Source organism: Panthera tigris, chromosome C2 (genome assembly GCF_018350195.1).
Source record: "Panthera tigris isolate Pti1 chromosome C2, P.tigris_Pti1_mat1.1, whole genome shotgun sequence".
Lineage (NCBI taxonomy): Eukaryota > Metazoa > Chordata > Mammalia > Carnivora > Felidae > Panthera > Panthera tigris.
The window spans coordinates 155638859-155644858 of record NC_056668.1 but is presented as its reverse complement, the minus strand read 5'-3'; the positions used below and the strand labels follow the sequence as shown (position 1 = coordinate 155644858).

The 6000-nt window shown below is 48.9% G+C and overlaps 1 protein-coding gene across 1 annotated transcript in view; it reads left to right on the top strand.

Annotated features, from left to right (window-relative positions):
• The first annotated feature begins 1098 nt into the window (after positions 1–1098).
• The window catches only part of UBP1 (upstream binding protein 1), a 57873-nt gene continuing 52971 nt past the window's right edge, over positions 1099–6000 (top strand). Inside the window, exon 1 of the mRNA XM_042956353.1 lies at positions 1099–1354. The gene's annotated coding sequence lies outside the window, so the exon portion shown is untranslated. The remainder of the gene's footprint in view (positions 1355–6000) is intronic.

The window sequence follows — 6000 nt, the reverse complement described above, 5'->3', positions numbered from 1 at the left end:
CTCAACCGATTGAGCCCCCCCAGGCGCCCCGGTAACATTCTCATTTTAAAGACAAAGCGACTTGCGTCGAATCCCACCTAATGGCATCGTTACCCACCAGTCTCGGGATGAGCATATTCGTGAACGGCTCCAGGAACCAACTTTGCTGGTTTTGAATCCACTCGACTGGAAGCTTTTCAGCCGTCTTGCTACCTGCCCGGCTGGATGTGCTGTTTACCAGCATGGCCACAATCTCCTCACCCCTGTCCCATTTCTCTCAAAGAGAGAACCTGAAAAGTGTGTGTTTCATGACGGCGAAGCATTTCAAGAACCACCCGACCCGCAGCATGGTTTCTCCCGGTCAACATCTACGGCTGCACGATTTCCGCGGTTTCGCGTGTCCTTTCACCAAGAGGTGGGGTCTGTTTGCTCCATCCCTCGGATCCGGGCCGGAGCTTGCTCGGCTCGAGGGGTTTCAGCAGAAGCGATGGCGGGTCTCTCGGAACCCCTCCCACCGCGAGGGGGACGAGGCGGGGCTGGTCGGCCGGAGAGCGGGGGCCGCGGAGGGCGACTCGAGTCAGCCCCACTGTCCCGGCCCACCCCCGGACGTGGGGGAAAGCCGACCCCGGTCGGCCCAGCCGCAGCGGGTTGCGGAGGCTCGAGCGAGCCTCGCTGGGCTCGGAGGCGCTGCTCGGCTGAGCCGCGCGAAACCTCCGACGCACAGCAGCGCGAGCCAAGGGGACGCTCGCTGCTTGAAGTCGTTACATTTCGAGCCCGGCGCACGTTCGTTCTGGTCCGGCTGCCTGGATACGTGGCCCCGGCTTCCCCCCCCCCCCGCGACCGCGGCGTGTCTCGGAGGCGCCCCTGCTCCCGTCCCGTCTTAGTGTCTTCAGGCCGTCGAAGAAACCACGGCGGACCGGGTGACTTGCAGACCTCACGGTTCTGGAGGCCGGAGGGCTGCGATCGGGGTGCCCGCGGGGTCGGGGAGGGTCCTCTTCCGGGGCGCAGACTTCTCAGGGGATCCCACGCGGCAGAGGGGAGCGGGAGAGCTCGTGGCTCTCGGAAAGAGCCCGATCCGGTTCCGGAGGGCAAAGCCCCGCCCAGAGGCCCCACGTGCTCATCCTAGCCCCGGGGGGGGGGGGGCGGGGGGATCTCAACGTGCGGAGTTTGAAGGGACACCGGCGTTCAGACGCGGGCCCGCGTGAACGTCTTAACGAAGGCAGACTCCGGAAGGATACACGTCCTGAGCCGGTTAAGCAGCCCCAGGGCCGTCGCGCAGAAAGCGTGTTTGCGACTCGAGGGCATCTGAGAATCGTAGCACTTATCGCTGACTTGTCTTGAGGCAGAACGAATTGCTGTGCAGAGGCCCGCGCAGGTAGGTCTTTTTCATCCGGGCAGGCGGATGTCAACGTTTCCGGAAGACCCGAGGTTCTCCCTCACGAGCTTCGTCTTCCTGTCCGCCGGCTGTCCCTTCCTGTCCCTTAGCTGTTGCTAAGCACTGAGCGCATAAGGGCTGTTCCCCCGGCCGGGCCCCAGGGTCACGTTGCACCGGGAGAAGATGGAGAGCGCGGGATCAGTGAGCGTGGCCGGGGCAGCCTTTCTGCCGAGAGCTGTGCCTGCTCGTTTCGCAACTCTGCCCAAGAGCAAGGGAAGAGCCTTCTTCGAGGGCTGCTGCTCCTCATCCGTCGCTGGCGACCTAAAATTCTAGTGACCGGGATCTAGATCGTGTCGTAGGAGGCAGGTCTTCAACCCTCTTCCGTGAAGATTTCTGGGTGCGCGTATCTCAAACGGAGGCGCTCCGGCTCGGGTAGGGTGCATTCTTTGGAGTGGCAGCATACAAATGCCATTTTCACCGCTGTGTTTCATCTATTTGCAGGCACTCTTAGTACATTAGGGAAATAAAACTTTGATCATGATCCAAGTTCTAAATAGTTGGGTGTTTGTTTGTTTTTTTCCTGTTCTTTTGATTTTGCTTAGGGTGTGTTTACTAAAAAGAAAGCAGTATTTGGGTGGTACCTGGGTGGGTCAGTCAGTTGAGCGCCCAACTCTTTAAAAAAAAAAAAAAATTTTTTTTTAATGTTTATTTACTTTGGAGAGAGAGGGAAGAGCATGAGCAGGGGAGGGGCAGAGAGAGAGAGACACAGAATCCACAGCAGGCTCCAGGCTCTGAGCTGCCAGCACAGGGCCCGACGTGGGGCTCGACGTGGGGCTCGACGTGGGGCTCGAACTCACCAACCGTGAGATCATGACCTGAGCCGAAGCCAGATGCTCAACGGACTGAGCCACCCAGGCGTCCCGGGAGTCCAACTCTTGATTTCGGCTTAGGTCATGATCCCACGGGCGTGGGATCAGGCCCCACGTAGGGGAGCCTTTTTGAGATTCTGTCTCTGTCTCTCTTTCCTGCGTGTAGGCATTCTCTCTAAAATTAAAAAAAAAAAAAAAGGAAAATATTATTTTCATGTTGTAGAGTGCATCAATCTCTTAAGATTTCTAAATTTTTTAGAAAATTTATAAAAGTTATAGAAGCCTCTTCCCGAGTTTCTAAAACTATTCTCCCATGTTTTCTTCTAGTGTTTTATAATTTTGCTTTTTATCCTTTTAGACTTTTTTGAAGAAGAAATTCGAGCCACTTGGAATTTATTTTGGCACAAGCGGGTACTTAAAGCTGATCCCCAAAGCAGTTATTGAATAATTTATTTTCTTTTACTGATTTGAGATGCCAGTATTTATTGCATAATGAATTTCCATATGCATATTGATCTGTTCTTAGATTTTTCGTTCTTTTCCTTTGCCCATTTATTCTTTCATCAATGAATACTGTTTTTAAAAATTTAGGTTTCATAGTGTTTTAATATCTTCACTTAAAAGAAATTTTTTTTTACTATTCTTTTTTTATTTAAAAAAAATTTTTTTTAACGTTTATTTATTTTTGAGACAGAGAGGCAGAGCATGAGCAGGGGAGGGGCAGAGAGAGAGGGAGACACAGAATCTGAAACAGGCTCCAGGCTCCGAGCTGTCAGGACAGAGCCCGACGCGGGACTTGAACTCAGGGACCGTGAGATCATGACCTGAGCCGAAGTCGGACGCTTAACCAACCGAGCCACCCAGGCGCCCCCTTTTTTTTTTTTTTTTTTTTTTTTTTTTTTTTTTTTTTTACTATTCTTGCTCATTTACTTTTCCACATTAATCGCAGAATCGTTTTGTACAATTAAAAAAATTCTGTCAGGGGCACCTGGGTAGCTCGGTTGGGCGTCCCAACTTCAGCTCAGGTCATGATCTCACTGTTCCTGAGTTCAAGCCCTGCGTCAGGCTCTGGGCTGACAGTTCAGAACCTGGAGGCTGCTTCAGATTCAGGGTCTCCCTCTCTGTGACCCTCCCCGGCTTACACCGTGTCTCTTTCTCTCTCAAAAATAAACATTAAAAAAATTAAACAAAAATTGTTAACATTTTTACTGGAATCACATTAAATTTACTGGTTAGCTTAAGCAGAACTACCATTACAATAGTGGACGTAGTATTTTCTTTTCACTGTACTTTTGTGTTCATTTTGAGAATTTAAAATTTTTGCTCACATAGTTCTTTACATTTCCTGTTAGGTTAGTTCTGAGGTATTTTAACCGTTTTAAATCCCGTTAGAAATTTAACCTTTGCTTTCATATTGTCAAACTTTTTTGTATAAAACTACTGATTTATGAAAATTCATGATGTATGCCACTGTTATTAAACTTTTGTTTCCCATGAGATTTTCAGGTGTATGAACCATATAATCTAAAATAGTGATAATTTTAACTTCTTCTTTCCACTTTTAAATCTCTAATCTTTTTTTGATTGAATTGTGCTGTTTAGTGCTTTCAAAAACCTATTAAGTGATAATAATGAGCACTGATGTTATTTTTTTTTTAATAAATTTTTTTTTAAGTTTATTCATTTTTGAAACAGAGAGAGAGCATGAACAGGGGAGGGGCAGAGAGAGAGGGAGACACAGAATCCGAAACAGGCTCCAGGCTCTGAGCGGTCAGCACAGAGCCCGACGCGGGGCTCAAACTCACGGACCATGAGATCATGACCTGAGCCGAAGTCGGACGCTTAACCGACCGAGCCACCCAGGCGCCCCGCACTGATGTTATTTTTAAAAATTTTTTAATGTTTATTTTTATTTATGAGAAAGAAAGAGAGAGACAGACAGACAGAGCATGAGTGGAGGAGGGGCAGAGAGAGAAGGAGACACAGAGTCTGAAGCAGGCTCCAGGCTCCCAACTGTCAGCACAGAACCTGACACGGGGCTCGAACTCACGAACTGCAAAAGCATGACTTGGGCTGAAGTCAGACGCTTAACCGACTGAGCCACCGAGGTGCCCCAAGAACACTGCTGTTCTGGTTGAAAATATGTCCACAAGTTCTTTGACATTCATCCTTCAAAAGATGGAGACAAATTCTCTTCTTGAATAGAAGCTAGATGGACCGACTTGTTTCTATGGAACAGCAATCAAGTGGAAGGGATAATGAGTGACTTTGGAGACCTCCTTTCTCTGTCTTGGTTTACTTGCTTTGGGGAGTGCCAGGTGCCATGTTTTGAAGACACTTGGTGGCCCTGTGGTCTCAAATGAGGCACAGAGACTTCTGGCCAACAAGTCAAGCAAATGAGCTTGCAAGTGGACCCTCCTGCACCTCCTGAGTTAAGCCCTCCGATAACCACAGCTCCAGCTGAGATCTTGACTGTAACCTTATGAGAAACCTGAGCCAGAAAGAATGGTGCAGCCACACTGCTCCTGAAATATACGTCGGTAGTTTTTGTTTACTGGAGTAATTATAAATTGATTCACACACACACACACACACAAAAACCCACGAAGTTTAAAAATGAATTGTATCAGAAAGGGACAAGTTGAGTACCACACAGAGAGAGTACTTCAGATCCCTGCACAACTAGGGACAGGAAGCAGCAGAGAAAACTATTTAGCTGGAAACATGGGCTCCTTTTTAAGGAACTGGAGGATACCTCAGAGGATGGAATCAAGAATCCAGTGGATGGAGACAGGAGCCACTGAGTATTCCCAGGACGAATCACGAAGTCCTACTCAAGGAAATCCATTCTGGATTTCAGAATGTCTGTGGTCTAGTGACTGCTGTGTGCCTTCCGTTCCCCTCTCTTCCAAGAGAAATGTCTGTAGAGGCAAGTTTCTTGTGCTTCTCCCATTACTGCATGTGATGTGTGCAGTTGTGGTTGGGGCAGATCATTTTTTTATCTCACAGATTTTCATAGAGAGGAACCACTTAATTAATGCACAACCAAGGAGCCTCATCTGTTCCAGGACCTCACAGCTTCCTGAACCTTAATGTTGTAATGGGATGACAACGTTGCAGGGGTCTGGGGAGGAGGTGGGTGTTTACTGCATGTGGAAAGAATGTGAAACATTGGAGGCCAGAGAGTGGATTTTGGAAGTTTTTATTTTTTATTTATTTATTTTTTTTTAATACTTATTTTTGAGATAGAGAGAGACAGAGCATGAACAGGGGAGGGCCAGAGAGAGAGGGAGACACAGAATCTGAAACAGGCTCCAGGCTCTGAGCTGTCAGCAGAGAGCCCGACGTGGGGCTCGAACTCACGGACCGTGAGATCATGACCTGAGCCGAAGTCGGACGCTTAACCGACTGAGCCACCCAGGCGCCCCGGAAGTTTTTATTTTTTTAATGTTTATTTCTGAGACAGAGACAGAGCACGAGTGGGGGAGGGGCAGAGAGAGAGGGAGACACAGAATCGGAGGCAGGCTCCAGGCTCTGAGCTGTCAGCACAGAGCCCGACGCGGGGCTCGAACTCACAAACCGTGAGATCCTGACCTGAGCGAAGTGGGTCACTCAACCGACTGAGCCACCCAGGCGCCCCTGGATTTTGGAAGTTTTAAAACATGGCCCCCAAATTATTGAACTCTCCCTCAATCAACCTGATTCTACAGCTGCTTCACTAATACAGTACAGAATAAAGAGTCCGTGTCAGTTTCTGATCCCAGGTTTTGTGTTAAA